The sequence below is a fragment of the Chinchilla lanigera genome, unplaced genomic scaffold (assembly GCF_000276665.1).
Source record: "Chinchilla lanigera isolate Chin_1 unplaced genomic scaffold, ChiLan1.0 scaffold00093, whole genome shotgun sequence".
NCBI lineage: Eukaryota > Metazoa > Chordata > Mammalia > Rodentia > Chinchillidae > Chinchilla > Chinchilla lanigera.
In genome coordinates, this window is record NW_004955494.1 from 6,611,562 (window position 1) to 6,630,786 (window position 19,225).

General features: G+C 37.9%; 1 long non-coding RNA gene across 1 annotated transcript in view; it reads right to left on the reverse strand.

The window, feature by feature from the left end:
* Positions 1-18,355, reverse strand: part of LOC106146733 — a 50,059-nt gene extending 31,704 nt beyond the window's left edge. Inside the window, exons 1-2 of the long non-coding RNA XR_001231294.1 lie at positions 18,213-18,355; positions 17,972-18,103 (exon numbers count right to left, since the gene is read on the reverse strand). This is a non-coding gene — a long non-coding RNA (uncharacterized LOC106146733). The remainder of the gene's footprint in view (positions 1-17,971; positions 18,104-18,212) is intronic.
* Between the last annotated feature and the right edge of the window lie 870 nt (positions 18,356-19,225).

Genomic DNA, 19,225 nt, shown 5'->3' on the forward strand with positions numbered 1-19,225 from the left:
AGGCTACCCCCACCTAAGGGGCATGTAGCTCTCACATAATCTCCATGCCCTCCTCTTCCACAGGCTCAGGATGTATACAAAGTAAGTATCCTGGCTTCCTGCTGAGTCACTTAGCCAAACCTCTAGACTCCCCAAGTTGACACAATGTTTCAACCATAACAGATGCTCAATTTAAAAAATTAAGTAAGTGCTCAAATATCCAAGAACCCAATATCAAGGCACACAGATAACTTTGCACTGTATCACTTTAGAGAACAAAGTAACCTTACATTGTTTAGCACAAGTGCCTCATTTTATAAAAGAAAAAACTTGAGGTATCAAGGTGTAAAGTATAACATTTTTTATAAATGAAGATGACCTAGTTTGTCAATGACAGAATGCCTATTCTGGCCTGGTCTTGTCATACCACTTTCAGAATGTAGTACCTTTTTAAAAATACCAGATTAAAAAGCAGGGTTGCTGTTCCAAATTGTGTCCAGAACAGTGGGGGTGTCTTGAGATGATTTATGGAAACAAACAGTTCGTGAATCAAGACTGTAAAATCTAAAAAAGAAGGGACATGGTTTTTGTCCTCAAACAGTTGAAAGCTCATCCTATGTAAGAGCAGGTAAGCTTATCATTGCTGAGAATGCTCACCCAGTACCTATAACTGATCTATCAAGGAGAACTGAGCTATACTGGAAAAGATGTTCTCGTGAACAATGACCTTCCTGTTCCTAAGCACGCTCCAGTAGAAGCTGGATGTCACAAATCAGAACTAAGTGATCACAGTGAAGCCAGGCCTGTTGTAGGAACCTTGAATATACCATGGTCAGCTCTTAGAACAATCCATAAAGGTAGATATCATCCTCACTTTACTCTTAGCAGGCTGAGATTCAGAGGCCCAGTGGCTGAGCCTGTTCTGTCACATACCTGCTACAGAATAGCACAAGGACCATAAGGCAAGTGTGCAGAACTTCAAAGATTATTAGGTAGCTGAGCTACATCAGGCCCATAATAACCCCTGGCTCTCCTTACCAGTCTCACCAAGACTGGGTATTTGGGATTAAACCGAAACAGAAAGTAAATTCCACATAATTCAAGGTACTGACACTTGACCAAGAGTTAAATCCATGAAGGAAGTTGGAAAAGCAAGTGGCAAGCTCAGCCTCCAAACTCTTGTCTCTGAGATTCCAAAATCCAACATCAGTTATTCTAGGTGGCTAGAGGCACGTCTCATCCTTCAAATTTTTGTGGGCTCTATGACTCTTCAGTTTTGAGATTACCCTCCAGGACAAAAAAAGAAATTAACATTTCTCCAGAAGGAAGTAGAGAAAAATTGCCCTCACAAATGTAACACTTAAAAATCCCAATTTTATATTTGATTCAATTCCGTACTGTGAACAGAGAGCTCTACCTCTTGTAGGAATGTGATACAACTCAGGTCCCATGTAACAAGAGTTTATTTTGTTATCATTTCATCCATCACTACTCTTCTATATGCCAGGTTTTCAAATTAAACCTGGAAAATATGCAAAAGAATCACTCTTGGCTATGTTTACAAACTTAAATTTAATCCCCTTATTAATAATGTTTTACTAATAATATTACTGGATTTCTCCTCCCTGAACTTTAAGTACTGTAAAATTAACTTCATTTGCAGCTACTATTATTGACTCTCACTTGAATCAGCCCAGGGGACAGAAAGTCTTCCATGGCAATTACTTTTTTTTTAAGGATTCTACTTTTTCTGGATATAAGATTTATTTTAATACTAAAAAGAAGTCATTTACAGATTAGCACTTGATTTTATCATAATAACATGAACCCCTCAGCCTTTCTTAAGGACTTTCCTAATGCATAGAGAATGCCTTGCTCTGTCTCTAATTATACTCAAATCTTTCCATACAGCTTTCAGGTAATCCTTATATAGGGAGTAGGGTGGTATTTCTTTACAAGTCCCTCTTCACATGACACAGAAACCTGGAAATTAACTTTTTGAGCCAAAGTCTTCTTTGAAAACCTAATGAATCATGTGGGTCCACAAAACAGCACGTAATACACTACATAGACTCTTGCAAACATTTCCTGATACAGTATTATTATAGGCATCTAAGTTAGATAGAAATTAGTATATAGTCAGAGAGGGATTGGGCTTCCAAGGATGTCAGCAGAGTAAAGGTATCAGAACTGTAGCTGGAGGCACATCTGAGGAAGGCCAGGCCTCAAGATACAAATAGAATGACCAGGCCTATGTGCCTCCCAGAGGGTTTATAAGCAATAATTTGAGATTATACTGTAATTGGTATCACCTGGTCCAGTAAAGTCCAGACAGATGTCAGTCACCCAGGTGGTAACCAGAACCTCTGGACTGATCCCTTCCCCAAAATACCTTTGTTCTTTCCAGGTAGCCTTGCTATGTGACCTGCTTTCCTATTGGACCAATATTAGCTAAGCAGCTATACTTGTAATCCTACAAGCTGACCCATGTTGTACACACGTTGTGATTTTGCTGTATAAATTATCCCTGACAAAGGGCCTTGCTGACAACCCACTTCCAGAATCCCTCCTGTCTCTGGAGCTATTCCCATCCCCCAATAAACCTTTCCTATTCTTAACCCCATTTGTCCTTTGTTCAAGAGACTTGAACTCAGTATATCCAACATCTAGCAAGTTGAGTTATATTTTCCCCTATATAAGAATCAGAAGTATTTCTTCATGTAGATAAACAAAAAAATCTTTAGCTGACTTCTCACATTGTGACACTAAGAATAAGCTGTTATCTCTACCTTTTCCCCAAACTTTTTAACATGAAAAAAGATAGAAATAGAACATATATAGCAATAGACCCATGTAAGTCATAGAAGAGTGGAATTTTGTCTAAGCTCAATAGAGAGCTAATAAATGGTTTGAATAAAGGACAGATGACCATCCACTGGAGGTCAAGATTTGACAGAAGTCTGTCAGTGTCCTCCTCTACTCCAAGGTAAAACATGAAATAATCTTTTTTCAGGGCACATGGCATCTCCAAGATACCTCTGTGTGCGTGACTTCCTAGCTTGATAATATGAAAAATTCCAGATGAGACAAGTCTGTTAACAAACCCTTATTCTAGACTTGATGTGAAAAATAATAATCATAATCAGAATAGGACCCATTTTCTTCAATTCTTTGTAAGGATCCAGTTCTTTATATATCACTATACGATAGAAAAACATGTCACGTACTAGTAATACCCCAGAGTATTATATGGTTAATGGCAATTTTAAGGAAAAGAACATAATTCTACCTGATATTTTCACAAAGCTCTCTTTGTAGGAGAAAGCCTCAAATTTTATCAAGAATCTTAGGAAAGGAGCTCTTAACCTAGAAAGTTTTGTCTTAATGTAATTTTTAAATACCTTGCCATGTTTTCTCACAAAAAAGGATAAAACTTTCATAAATATATAATTTACTTATTTCCAACTCTATTTAAAAGCAACTTACATGTATATTGTGAAATTACTTTTCCATGACACTTTTTCTTTACATTTATGGAATACATCTTCTTCACATGCATCATTCCACATAGTATGGACCACATAGTACCTGTAACATCTTTATATGAAAACACTAAGGAGCATGATTTCCTCCCTATTGTTAGGATGATCAACTGAACATGTTAAACTGTTCATTTCAGGGGCTCAAATCTTTCTTCTGGCCAACTGCATTATCAGTGATAAGCAATGGCCATAGGTGTCAAATATAAAAATATGTATTTATGTACTCACATAGAGAGTCTGTCAAAAAGTGTATACAAACTTCAGCAGTTCACCATGCTAATAAATGGCTGGAAGCTAAAGGCCACCACTTTGAGCACCTCTTGTAATTGCAGAGGCCAAAGGTAACATATTAATCTGATGGTTTCTCAATAAATTTAGTATTAAAAATACTAATTTTTGTGGGTTTTTGTCTTTTTGACACAAGGTTTCACGATGCAGTTCAGGCTGGCTTGGAACTCGCAGTGATCCTCCTGCCTCAGCCTCCCAAGTGCTGGGATTACAGGCATGGGTCACCACACCTGGCTAGTATTAAAATGCTTATACAAGTTTTTTTTTTCCTGCTGTACACATTTTTTGGTGGACTCTGTATATATATGTACTGAGTTTCATAGACTTAGTATTGTCACAAAAAGAAATTCCTTGCCCCTTTTATGATTGCTAAGAAAAACTCTCTTAAAATAGCAATGATTATCATAGTCACATTAAATGCTATTATGATTTGTTTGTGTTTTTGTTTGTTTGTTTGTTTGTTTTTCCGGTACCAGGAATCAAACTCATGACCTTGCACTTGCCAGGCAAGCGCTGTGCCACTGAGCTAAATCCCCAGCCCCTGCTATTGTGATTTTAAATAAGAAAACACACCTCCCTGTGGATTCCTGGGTGTCACTCTGAGGCCACTTCCTATTTTCTTTCAAGTAACTTAAAAGAAGAAAGTTACAAAATTTGTATAGCCCAAGGTTGATGTTAAAATGTCATGGGTTTTCCTCTAGAACCTGTTCTCTCTGATCTTCTGATTTGTCTCATGGAAGTTACAGCTGTTTAGGATCTGCCACATCCTCTGTACCAAAAGAACCTTGAAAAGTCCTGTGAGTGCATTAGCACTGTGACAGAGGCATGGAGATAATGAGTCATCAAATCCCACTTTCCTGCACAGGATCACAGGGTTAGGCCATTCCACTGCAAAAGATAACACAGTGCGCACAAGTTACAGCAGAGGAAGGGAATGACAACATAAAAGTTATATAATACTCTTAATTATTGTGCTTGTCCTTATTTTTTTTTAGTACTGGAAATTGAACCCAGAGGCACTTTACCACTGACCTACATCCCTTTTTATTTTGTATTTTGAAACAGGGTCTCACTAAATTGCCCAGACTGGTCTTGAACTTGTGAACCTTCTTCCTCAGCCTCTCAAGTAGCTGGGATTATAGGCATACACCACCATGCCTAGCTCTGATCAGCTATTCATAGTTATTACATCATTGTGTTTCTCTTAGAAGATAAACTTTGCCTATCAGTGCATTAATTGAGAAAGAAAAATCATAACTAAACAATGGACAAACACCTCTGTTTTTAAAAAGAACAAAGGGGGACCCTACCATAGGAATACGACATCAAGACAAAAAGTCTGGACCATAGGAAACCTGATTTGACCCATTTCAGCAAAGACAAGAGTATCTGCCGCTGTTCAAGTTTTGAAAGACAATAAAGAAATCTTAGCAGCAGAGGATGAGAAAGAAGTAGGGAAACAGAACCTGGTGAGCTCTTAATATAAATGTCAATTAAAAAATAAATAAGAGGACTTAATTGCAAAACACTTTTTGCCTAGAACTGCATAATTTACAAGGCTCATTGCTTTATTAAAAAGTAATTAACTATGTCCTTGCAAAGAGGACACAGAAGTCTTTTCAACCTCTGGCCTAAATATACTAAAATTTCACCCCTAGATCAGCAGAAATAAGCCATGAATCAAAACATCTAATCTTAACATGAAATGCATGATCCAATCATCAAGGAAAGGTATGTTGTTGGTAATATCTCTGGAGATTACAACTTACATATGAATTCTCAAAATAGAAACATGTTCAAAGCAACTGTATTGAGTAAAAATTTTTCTATCATAAAATAATAAAAGAATAAAAGAACTGTTGAATAAGAACTATGCAACACAGGACCCTTCATTCTGAAGAACTTAATTCCAAAATATTTTAAAAGTATTTAGTGTATTATGATGGTAACTCAATCCTAACATGAATAAATCACATGTGTACATTTTCTCAGAAACTGGAAAATTTTGTTTCATAGGCTGAATCTCTCAAGAAAAATGAAAAATAAACAGATACTTTGAAATATTTGGAGAAACCCTAAATCAATTAACTTTTTTTCCTCTTTTGATACTAGAGAGCAAACCCAAGGTCAAGCCCACCCTGAGCAAGCACCCCAACACTGACCTACAGCCCTCGCCTTCAGCATCTTCTGCTTCTGGGACTTCAAAGGTGCTTAACTTGACTATCAAAATAAAAATTAAGAGACAAAACAGCTAGACACAGAAAAGCAAGAGATGTCTCAAGGAGAAAAATTTAAAGTAAATATTTTGGAAACATCATAAAGATGGTGTTGTATTTTTTTTTTTATATATACTGGGAATCAAACTCATGACCTCAAGTTCACCATGCAGGCACTTATACCTCTAAGCTACAACCCCAGCCCAAGATGATGCTGTTTTTCAAGAGCATCGTAGAGCTGGGTTCAAAGCTAGCCTTCTCGAAGTTAATTACATTTTCTTAGCAACTTTGACCAAAATCCAGATGAGCTGTTTCCAAGAGGATGGCAATGTCTCCAGGAAAGTATCATTGTCAAAATGTGGGACTTCCTACCATCCCAGCCGCTGAGCATGGATCTGCTTCTCCCTATACTGTGCTCTTACAAATGCACACACCGCTATGCTTTAAAATAAGCACATCTGAAAATAAGACACACGATTCATTACCATTCCTTCCCATTATTTATACAAAGAAGTATACCTAGAATGACTTTTAAAGAATTTCAAATATTTAAAGGTAATGTTTCCCCAAATTTGAGTAGTTAGAAGGGTTACATCTTACCTGTGTGAATATGAAAAATAAAACGTGTTTTTAACAATCAACTAGACTTTTGAAGAAAATTTCTCAAAAGTTGTGATGTCAAGGGCCCAGTCAGTGCTCTGAAGAGGTAAGGAAAGAATGGTCACAGAGGAGGGAGACGGAGATACTAAGGACACAGCTTCCTTTCACTTCATTCCACCCCACAATCACCTGCTTCTACAACGGGATTTCACGTCACATTTTGCCAGAGAATGGAGTTCTACTTTAGAACAAAAGCAGTTTTTAAGAAAGTCACCGGTTTTGTATATAGCCAGGTGAGCTTTCTGCATAAAGAGAATTAAATAAAGTGATAATGAAAGAAGAAATAAACACAAATGGAAAGGTTTACCATATGCATGTGACCTTACAAAAGGCCAGAGGGAACCAGAGTAGGTGTGCAATAGGCAGTCTCTTTCAGACTTTCATTAGAATCTTTTTAAAATTTACTGATTGAGTTATGCAATCCTTTTTGTTTCATTACCTTCAATCTGGAGTGCATACAGCCAGGATGCAGCTGTGATGATTAATTTCAGGTGTCAACTTGACTGGGCTAAGTGATGCGCAGTGTCGCGGTTTGTATCTAGTTGTCCTCGAGAGCTTCATGCTCTCATAGGTGAGGCCTTTGGAAGACTGAATGCTAGAGATGCTATGGCTGACTTGTTAGGAGTTAAGGTCTGGTTAGAAGAGGCCTGTCACCAAGACAATAATATATCTAGATTAAAGTAGTCTTGTACATAAAATGAAGATGTGAAAGCCCTGGAGATAACAGTTATGCATCACAAAAGCTTCCCTATCCCCTCAGGACTGTGGCATAGTGAGCAAGGGTGTCACCTCCATCTTCTCCTCAGTGATTTCCAAGAAACCAGATTCAATCCATGGAAGATGGATCATAAATCACAGTCATCCCTTGGCATCCCTGGGGATTGGTTCTAGGCCTCCCATAGGTACCAAATTCTGTGCATGTTTTAGTCTTCTATATAAAATGGCATAATACCCTGTATACTTTAAATCATCTCTAGATTATTTATAATGCCCAATAAAATTCAAATACTATGTAAGTGGTTGTTAGATGTATTGTTTAGGGAATAATGACAACAAAAGTAATCTGTACATTTTTGGCACAGCTGCAATTTTGTTTTCAAATATTTTTACCCACGCTTGCTTGAACTGTGGGTTTGGAATCCACAGATGTGAAAAACCAACTATTTAAGACATTTGTTATCCCTGGCCTGAATGATCCCCAAGTTATGTTCAAGCTGCAAGTTTTATGAGTGATATCCTAAACAGGAGGCATACAACATAGCCCTTCTCCAAAAACCAGTCCCAGCTATATTCTTTACATAAATTTTCTTTGCTTCATACCACATTCAGGGAGTGAGGCCAAACAGTCACCCTGGCCACTCCTGATAATCAGAGTAGAATGCATAAGTCAATAGTAATTATATACAAGTTGGACCCAAGGAACATTAACCACCCCAAGGCCTCCCTCCAGGAAATCAGATCCTCTACTTGGGAAAATAAGAATAGGAGTTACATGCTGAAAATGTATGTCAATTTAAAATCAAGCTAGAGCCTACAAGATTAAAAAACTGAGCTATCATTCCTCTTCTCTACACCAGTATATAACCCAGTACATAACCTAGTCAACAAAAAAACTAAGCCCCAAAGTAACATGGACATGGACGTTAGAAAGGTTAAGTGCCTTCCTCCGAGTCACACAGTTTAAGAATTAACAAAAGCAGTGTCTTCTAATTATTTTTTACTTCATATCATGTTCAAAGAGGAAAAAATATGAATTAGAAAGAAGAGTTAAAATGGTGCTTTCCCTTTATAATTAGCTTATGCAATCATCTTTGTCCCCATTTCTTCCTTTACCCTAAATCTAGTGGGGAATTAAAAATGGCTCTTCTTTTTCTTTGTTTCTTTCTTTTTTTTGGTGAGTGTTTGCACTACACAGTACATAATGGCTGTCTTCAGTGTTTGCTGTAAGGATTAGAATTGACTATGTCAAATAAGACCTGGGCACAGGACATTTTCAGAGCATTTTAAATCTTGTAGCCATTTGTAGTGGATCAATCAAATACGTGATTCCAGTGTGTAAGGATGGGGTAGAAGTAAATCATTAGCTTTGAGGTTTATCAAATGGAGGACTTTGGGGCTGGCAATCCTGCTAAGATGGAAAACATTAGTTCCCATTGCATAACAATAGAGCTCAAAGGAAAACCACACTAAACAGATTACCAGAGAATAAAAATTTGAGGGCTTCCAAAGACTTTCAGAAATCATTCCCCCATGTTTCTCTGCTTATGTAGGTAAACAACTCAGAACAAATAGTTATTTCTTTTTCTCTTTAAGGTCACCAGGGAAAGAAAATAAGTAAGTTCCTTGAATGTTTCATTTCAGCATCTGTCCCTCTGTAACCCTGAAGATCTGAACGCGATTCAACCACAATCTCCCTTGTCTCTGTGTAAATCCTTTTCATCTTAATGTGACCTCAGCTAACAAAATCTCGCTCAGTTTTATCCAACTAAAACTCTTCTTAGATGGTCGTTATCCTTTGCCATCTCATCCATAAGCAAACCCGTCTCCATCCTTTCCATTTGTTTCTCTGCATCATTTCTCCACTCAGTCATTATTTTCATTCTTTCTGGAATTTTCTCTTTTGCTACCTCTTTTTTCACAAGAGATCATAATGATGAAAATCATCTTATTACCTCGGAAAATTAACCTTATCATTTAACTTACTGAATTGTTCCTCTACTCCATTCAAATGTAGCAAAATAATTATTTAACCCTGAGGTTGTACTCTCTGGGACGCTTAAGTTTTGAATAATTAGCTGTTAAATTACTCATATGCAGAAAGATAAAAAATGTTTGAGAATGTCTCATTAATGTTTTCGCCTCAGATTATTCACATGCTAATAATGATAACAGCTTGAGACCCTGAAACAATGCTGAAAACATTACAGGTGCATAAAGATGAGGATGACCACACATTCTTTTTTTTTTTTTTTTTTTTCTGAAGCAATAAACACTGAGTTGACTACAAAATGAAAGCCTTGAAACTAAAACATTTAACTGCTGGTGAACACCACTGCCTTTGGAATGGAAAGTCTGTCAGGCCACAGAGTGAGTCATGGCTTTGGGGACAGGTACTCAGTCTTGTCACAGAGGTGACAGAGTCCCTGGGGCCAGGTCTAAGAGCCTTCAGTTAAAAAAGGACTCTGATGAGATGGATGAAACACCTTTCAGGTAGAATTAGATAACAAAAGGAAAACAATACTCAATAACTCTGTTCCCCAAAGGATCACTAAAAAAATGGAATGAAGAGGCGCAGATGTTTCTCAGAACGAGTTTAATTAAAGTTTCTTTGTAAGTCTCATCTGGTTTTTGTGGGTTGGTGGGTGGGTAAATGAAGAGCCCAGTTTTTATAAAACCTGAAATCTGTTTCTCTCCTCTTTCACCTGGGGATTTAAAGGAAAAACGTTGTTGTCTTATAGCTTCCTCTCTCTGCTTTTAGCACACATAGTTCTCATTAGATTTTTTTCCCCAAAAAAACACCCTCTTCCTTTGACTGATGGCTTTTGCTTAATGCTTAATCTACATTTTTTTCCTTGTATTTCAGTGGTATTGCTTCCAACATACCCTGCTCTGATACAGTAAATCACATTTTTCTTCATCTCCGCAATGCAGTGAAGGGATGTCAGAATTATCTCAGAAGTGACAAGTTTCTCTTATCTGGGGAAGGTAGAACTGACCTCAGTGAAGAAAATGCCCCAAAACTGTTTTTAAGGATTTCTCTGCAATATTCAAATAGTTCTGAACTTAAAGTAAATAAGAATTTGGCCCTTTTAAAGAAAAGGCAGACATAATCAGGAAAGCCAGGCTCTACACTGCAAAACTGCAGTGACCTAAGGTTTTGCCATTTGAGGAGCTCTTGGAAGAGCTCCAGATTAAAAGGAAAAAGACGGTTTGCAGAACTAAGGCCACTCTGATATGTCCCCACACTGAAAGCCAAAATGATTCCAGGAGAAACAGTATGCTGTTTGCTTTTTCACTAAGAAAAATAAAAAGCTTGGAGCAGAAGCTGTCCAGAGGAAGTTACATCCACCCACACCCACTGTGACGGAACCTACCTTAGCCTCAAGCCACCATCTGCCTTTGAGCAAGAAAAGAAGCACGTAGCGCCCTCTCCAGGCAGATATTGAGGCCATCAGGTTCCAGGCTTTTTTTATTTTGATTCCTTCCCTTCCTTGCTTAAGGTCTTTGGAGTATGCAGCGAATAAACACCTGATTTATCTTCTCTGTACTCAAGTTCACAAAGAACTGAATATCAGTCTTCCTCATTTTAAATTATTAAATTGTTATAAAATTATTATTAATGATTTTACATCATTGTGCCATGACTATCCTGGGTGACCTCTTCTAGGCATGTATAGCTTTAAAATTATTCATATACAAATATACCTTGAAAACTTCCTCTGAAATGGTACTGCATTTTCTAATACTAGATTGTGTCTTGGATAAGAAGACAGAGGGCACCTCTGCAAGTAAGGTAAATTTGGCTGGTAGCCAGCTAGGGCTCCTAAGAACCTGTTTCTCAGCCCAACCATTCCTTAAAGGCAAAGGAAATCACCTAGTCATGCATCTTGTTCAAGCCTCAGAATCCTTAAAAAATTGCGCTTGTAAAATTAATTTTGTTGAGGGGTGGCCAATATCATTTACCTTAGGCTAACTCATCTGATATGTCTTGTATTTGTCTAGATCATAGGCATATTTATTTAGAAAATTTAATGTGTATTTGCCATGTAACAACAAGGACAAAGTCTATATAATCATTGAGCATGTCCAAGGTCCCATGGTACAGATCCATCTGACAGGGTCCCTCTACCTAGGATAGTAATTATCAGTGATTGCATCACTAAAGTTCTCTTATCATTTCCTCCTATAGGACACAGTTTGAAAGATATTTTTGCCCACAAAGATGCACATATTAAGTAACAATTCATTCTCACTTTTCATTAATCTAACAAATTCAGCTGCCAATAACCAGAACTCTGAATGGATTGAGGTAAATTTATTACAACAGTGAATTTATACAATCGCAGCCTAAAGCAACTTGACATTCTAGTTTGTGTGACATTTGTGTGAACAAATGCATAATTTCTCCTAGAGTTTCAAACCATCCAAAATAGCTGATTCACACCATCATCCTTTGGGCCACCTAATTAAGCACATATAGCCCCAGGCTTCTCACTCCTTTATTCCCTTTAATTCCAGGCATGTCTGTCTTCTCTTCTGTAGTACTACATTCTGAAATCCCAATAAGACATATAGGCCTATCAAGCTACTAATGCCTTCACCACTTCATTCTCCATTTTATGCTCTAATACTTATTTCCCAATGAAGTATACACTTGGAATCCTAGCAGCTTGGCCCAATGTGTCTAATTCTAAACTATTCTTAAGAGAATGACTCATAGGAACTAGCATTGCAGATAAGCATACCTGTGAACTAGCCTTGCAGGTAGATATACCTACTGTCCAGGCTTGCAGGTGAGTATATCTATGAACTAGCCTTGTGGGTAGGTAGCTTTGCCAGGAATGGCCAAGTACCTCAGTTTGATTGAAATGCATTTTTGACTAATAAAGCATTGCTGACTCAGTGGGGAAATACAGTTGCTTCTAAGAACGAAACGATTGGCTTAGGATTTTTTTCTTTCCTTTTATGTTCTCCTTATTTATTTGGGAACAAAAGAGGAGGACATTATGCAAGTGGTTTGACCTGAGTTTGTATATTTGCAACCAGACGCAGTCACCCCACAATGGAGGAATATGTAGAAGTGGTTCTTCTGCCCTCACATAAACTCCAAAAGAAATTTTGTAAACCTCTTCTTGCTTATATTTAGATAAGCATTTACAACACAGACTCAGTCTGCGTATAGTACTTTCCTTAAAATGATATTTACCTTATACTTATAGTAATACTTACGTCCTTATATTATATTTATACTCATACTCTCATATTATTCTTATATACATATATTGATTCTTATATTCTAAATATTTTTCGGTTATCGGTCTCTAGTTTCCCTCTAGTAGAGTGTGAGAGCTAACATTTCTTTGGGTATGTGAAGGTCTTTATTGCTGTTGTAAGTATGGTCAAGTTTGAAAACTAATAAATAAATTCCCAGAATGGGAAAATCTGTGACGATAGAGGGCAGCTCATTGTTACAAAGGATTTGGAGATGCTGCGGTGTTATGAATTGGGACAAAAAAAAATGACCTAAATTTGATTGTGGTTATAGTTGTACAACTCTGTCAATGTACTAAAGTCTATTAAAGCTTACATTTTAAGCTTGTAAGTTGTATGGTATGCAAATTGTTAGTTTAATAAAGTTGGTTTTTTAAAAATATTGTTTACCAGAAAATAAAGCAGGAACTAGAATGTTTCTCCATATCACAATAACATTCAAGAACACCTTGTATCATCTCCCTCTTAGAATTACCTCAGCTTTTTTTTTTTTGGTCCCAGGAATTGAACTCATGACCTCTCGCTTGCCAGGCAGGTGCAACCTTGCCGCTGAGCTATATCTTCGGTCCTTGCCTCGGTCTCTAACCAGGAATGTGTGTTGAACAGACAAGTCTTTCTGCTGATGCAAGTGAAAAGGATTTCAAATGCATGTCCATCATTATCCGCATGCCACCTATTAGCATTTACTTTTGAATGCACACCAGTTGCTTTGGTTAGACCTTGTCTCCCCTCTTCCTGGAGGCCCTGAACCTGGGCTTAGGGAAAGGAAGATCTCACTCTCTCCTAGTCTTTCTAAGGCTCCCTAAATCCTGTCAGATTGCTAAAGTCTCCCTCACCAACAAGCCAAAGCACCCTGGGCTACAGATTATGTGTCTCGTGTGTCTCTCATCAGGACTATCTAAGTGTTGTTGAAATAGGAAATAAAAGACAAAACAAATAAATTATTTATACTTCTATGAGTCAGAGGAAGAGAAAGGCTCTGTTGAGCTATAAGGGAAAAATGTCCTGCATCCGTGAAGGTTCTTTGCCAATGTTCAATATCCATTACGTCAGTTCTTTAAAGCCTATAAATCTGAGGACGGTGTAATTTGTGGTAAAATTCTAGGCAATACTTTAAAGTAATTGTATTGAGGTTTGATGACACTGAACCTCCCTTCCACGACTTTTACACAGATTCTTAACAGCAGGCCAGGACAAGTAGATTTGTTTCCTCTCCTGACAGAATAATGTGGCGCCAAGAGGTCATTTTTCCTCAGCTGCTGCTGAGCTCAGCACTCATCCATGGTTGCCCTGCTCTGTGTGCCATTCAGCAGAGTATGGGAATTTGTTCCTGCGCTCTTATCCTCCCTTGTGGTTGAACTGCAGTTATATCACTATTTCGCCTGTAGGACCACACTGCCCCTTGTCTGGGATTTGGGGGAAATTGAAGCAAGTGGAAAGCTCCTGGCTGTCCCAGAACATGGACAGTGCACCAAAGCTTCCCTTACACCAGCACAGAGTCTTTGCTGGAGCTCTGCTAGTCTGTCACATTCCTGACCTGCTTCTTTCTAATGCCCTCTAACCCCTCCCAAGGGATATTTTCTCACTCTTGTCTTATGTGTCATAAAATCCTCCCTGTTTGCCTGGTTCCATCCCTATGACCCCAGGAATCCTACAGTGAATCTTGTTCTTCCTCATCTAGACCTCAACGACTCACCGCTTTCCAGGAGTGCAGAAAGCATGGGAATCCCATGCTCCTACCAAATGGTTACTGCCACATCTCCTCTACTGTAAAGACTTTCCAAGAAAAACACAGAAAGTCCCCACCCCCAAAATGAATTCAATTGATTTTTTGAAATTTCCACGTATGTAAATATTATGTATCTGTTTTCCTAAATTAGAAGTTTCCTTAGGGAAGACACCTTATCTTCCTATGCATTCTTACCTGGAAGTGTCCAGCCTGTAGTAAGCATTTGAGAAATGCTGGTTGAATCTAACTAAAACAAACATTTTCATTTTTAAGTAGGAGAAAACCACACTGGTCCAGTTGGAGCTGCTTCTGTATGGAAGAAATGGAGTGTACAGCTTCCCAGTGTGTGTGTATGTGTCAGCTGGGGTGGGGAAATGAGATGGTTGTTTATCCACCTCCTACAATCCACTTTTAAGCTCCACAAGCTTCCTATGCCATGCCACAGCTCCTCCTTTCTCCTTTTGAGAATCTCCGCATGAGAGACATTACTAAGCCAGCATGTGGTAGTGCCAGTGTGCAATAGAACAGAAAGAATTTGGGAACAACTCATGCAATGACGGACAGTCTTATGGAGCTTGCAGCAATAACTATTTACCGGGAGACATGATATTGGGTGACAACAGAATTTATCACCAGCCTGTGAGTGCTGGGGAGAAGTGGGGCAGGCCATGAAGAATGAATCAACACAGTGTAACACAACATTGCTCAACATAAAGACTCAGAGACACCAGAGTCACTACACCCAGCAGGCCAGGCTGAGGAGGAGGTGCAGAATTCAGTGAATTTTAAGAAATCAGAAGCTACTGGTTGACTTCTTGATGATAGCCATTGTTTTGGGGGTGAGATGGAATCTCACCATTGTTTTGATCTGCATTTCTCTAGTGAGAAATGATGTTGAACATTTTTTCATAGATGTATCTACCATTTGTTTTTCCTCATCTGAAAAGTGTGTATTCATCTCAGATGCCCATTTTTGGATTGGATCTTTGAATTTTGGAGGCCTACTTTTTTTTTAATTCTTTATATGTTCTAGATAGAAGTCCTTCATCTGTGGGACAGTAGGCTAAAATTTTTTTCCCAATTCGTGGGTTTTCTTTTTATTCTGTTGGTGATTCCTTTTGATGTGCTTTTGTGTTGTTTTGTTTTTGTCTCTGTTGTTGTTGTTTTCTTTTCTTTTCTCTTTAAAATTAAAAAAATGAAATCATAAGCTAAGTGAACAGCTCGCTGTGGAGGTGAGGCTAATGTTATCTGCTGTTATCTGTTTACAGTACACAAACAAATGAAATATTGGAACCCACTCTGACACAAAGGAAGAAAACCTCAAGCACAAAAAGGGTCCTCACATGACTCTTTGAGGACATGGAAAAACCAGTCCAGTGAATGTAGCACTACATTTGACATGCAGTCTGAAAACTTGAAGAGCAAACCAGTGATTTCTGCCTCATGCTAACTTCCTAAAATTCTAAGACCTCAGTTTCTCTAAGAATCTTTACAGACACACACCTATACATACCACACCCACCCTCATCCTGTTCTACACACAGACCCTGCCCAGACCCTCTTACCCATCCTCTGTTCAGAAATGATTCTGTTCTCCAGACTTTTCACTCACCACATCTACAGATGGGAATAAGCAAATGGTCTTAACTGATCAGTTCTGTGATCTCCTTCCTACCAAGTCCTGCTTTATAGGACTAAAATCCTCTCAGAAGCAATGATTGCAGCAAGCACCTGAGCTCTTGTATCCTCTTGTCTACAGTACAGGACAGACTAGCTTTCCTTTCAAGGTTGTCTTTTGAGACTAGTTCTCTTCCCAAGCTACTTTCCTCATTAAGAACTTTTTTTAAAGTTCTCAAATGGTTCAAGCCAAAACTCATTCTCTAAGAACTACATGGCACAGCCATCCCCATAAGAGTCAAAATATTTTATCTGTCTCTCCACAATTTTTTCACATGGCAATAATAATAAAGTTTTAAGGATAATATTAGACTAAATGATTTTTATTCTTCTTGCACATGTCAAATCAAGGAGACTGGGGTCTAATGTCAAGTCAACTCAACTCTAAGACAAATGAGGCACTATTATGCAGATAATCTATACTATGTTCTATTGGTCTGTTTAATTAACTCAAGCCAAGAAGTAGTTTATGGGGAAAATTAAAATTCATCACAGATAAACAGTGATTAATTACATATGAAATTACAAGTCTTATTCAATTCTTAGCATGAGAAGAAATAGAGACAGAATAAAAGTGATCTAAAATGAGTAGGGTATGGATAGAGAAATACTTGGTACTATGGAGGTAAGGCATGCTATTCTTTTTTTTTATTTTAAAGAGAGTAATAAATGGGAAACAAAAAAACAAAGAAACAGAATAGTAGCAGCATACCAGTACCACAAACAAATCAAAGTAAGAGCATTCAAAGTAATACAGTCTCAAGACAAAATAATACAAATCATCAGCGGTTGTTACGTTACATGTCGCTATCCTCAACTACATTGCTCAGATTACCAGATGTAAGAATGAAAGATTGCTCAAATCATTATAGGGAATAAGAAAACAATTCTTTGATAAAACAGTAGAGATAATACAGAGTTTTACTAGACAAGATGGTAGTTCACCGTTGTAATTCCATTGCATATTGTTACCTTCAAATCAGTTGCTCAGACCATCAGACACAAGCAGGCACAATCAATCAGAACATAAAAAATTGTAGTCATTAACTGTTCATTTCAATATACTGTCAGACATCAGGAATACAGTTATTGCAGCTATTCATATATATATTTATATTTTGCCTTCCTTCTTTCTTTTTTCTTCTTTCCCTTACCCCAGTTGTTTCTTCATTTGAGCAATTTTTTTCCCTTTCCTATCATCTATTGTGTGTTTTGAGTGTTACCTAGTCTTTCAGGTTCCTACACCAAGGAGACAATATGATGTTAATCCATCTGCGTCTGATTATTTCTCCTATGAGTATGGTCTCTAGTTGCATGCATTTACCTATAAAAGCTGTGAGATTATCTTTTTTAATAGCTGAGTAATACTCCACTGTATAAATATACCACATCTTTTTTATTCATTCTTCAGTGGATGGGCATCTGGGTTGTTTCCAAGATTTAGCTATAACAAATTGTGCTGCTATAAATAGGGGTGCACATATATCGGTATTCTTTACACATTTATAAAATGGATAAATGTTAGCTTGTAATGAGTTTCAATGATAAAGTGTTGACAAAATTATACCTACTGGCCTTTTAGACATTATCAGAGACTGCTTTCCCCCAGATTAAGTGGAAATCAAAACTGACAAGGCATTTGACAAGGCACTTTATATAAAGTTCCAGAGCCATTTTGGAAGGGAGAAGGGCATAATATTAGTAGAACAGATTAAATATAAATTTACTAAGTTGCTGTCAAAATATATACAAGATTATCTGATAAGCAGGCCTTAAGTCACAAACTAATGTTATTTTTTTTCTAGAACATCACCGATATCAGGGACAGGCAGAAAAATAAGCTTTTTATCCTTGCAAACCCATGTCAAGAAACTTAACTATTCACTCACCTGAGACAGCCCAAATTTAAATTAAGAAGCTAATGCTTCTTTGTTTGCCAGAAATGCAGTGTTCCTGGAAGCAAATATGGGAGTTCTGGCTCAAAAGGTTTTCTGAAAGTCTCTTACACATTGATCTTCATCCTGTTGCGTATCAGAAGGAGATTACAGAAGCAGCATTAGACAGATGGCAATACAAATGCATTAGCATGCTCTCAGATTCCCAGTATTAGAAAGAGGACACTTCACCCACCCCTCTGACTGGTACTTCTTTTGACAAACCATTATTCTACACGAACTTGCAAAGTTCTCTTCCAGTTGATGTGGAAAAGAAGAATTAACTATTTTTAACAGCAAGGCACTTATTTCCTTCAGCTGCCAACATACTGCTTCCGACTAGATGGATGAGTCATGTTTTATAAATGAAAAAGTAAGGGGAAAAAGGACTAGTTCCCCACAGGTGAAGGGACCACCTTAGCACTCTGTCTTCACTTATGTCAGCTGTCTCTAAGATGGTATTTCTCAGCAACAGACCTTGACGAAAGCAATGAGGTAGGATTACTTTTCTTTTGTGGGATTGTAAATTCCAGGACGTTTAGCATTCCTCAACTTCACCAAATGTTATTATTTCTCCCAGCCAGTGACAACCTGAAATCCCCCAGACATTTCTGAGTGCCTCTAGGGGATGCTTCTCAATGTGTTGAATACCTGGGTGAATACTTCCTGCATCATAGACTGAACAGTTGAGACTCTTGTTTTGTTCTTAAACAAAAATAAACTCCATTTAAAATATATTTAGAAGCTAGAACTATACATGAATACTTTATAGTAAATGGCTAGGGCTCCATAAATCTAAGCGTATTGACTTATTTTCCTTCCTCTCTAGGAGAAATCTGTAATCAGTCATCTCAAGATTGATTTTTATCATCCAAAGTTTGGCTCAAACTCTTTATGCAGATGCTTTTCCCAGAAGACAGATGATGGTAGTTGAATGGCTTGGAAGACCGAAAACATCAACTGACACTTAACTCATTAAAAAGAGAGAATCAAGCACCAACCAAAGACAGATAAAGAAGGCTCCTACCTGCAGGAGAAAAGCAGTTCAGGACACAGCTGGCAACATCTGCCCCAGGTCTCAGCTCAGTGAGAGTTAGGAGGCCACGCCTTCCTCACCCATGAAACAGCCTCCATGTTGTAGGTTCTCAACCAGATTCCTCACGTGTATGTTCCAGTGTTGCCCCTTAGCAGCTGAGCTTTCTTGAACAA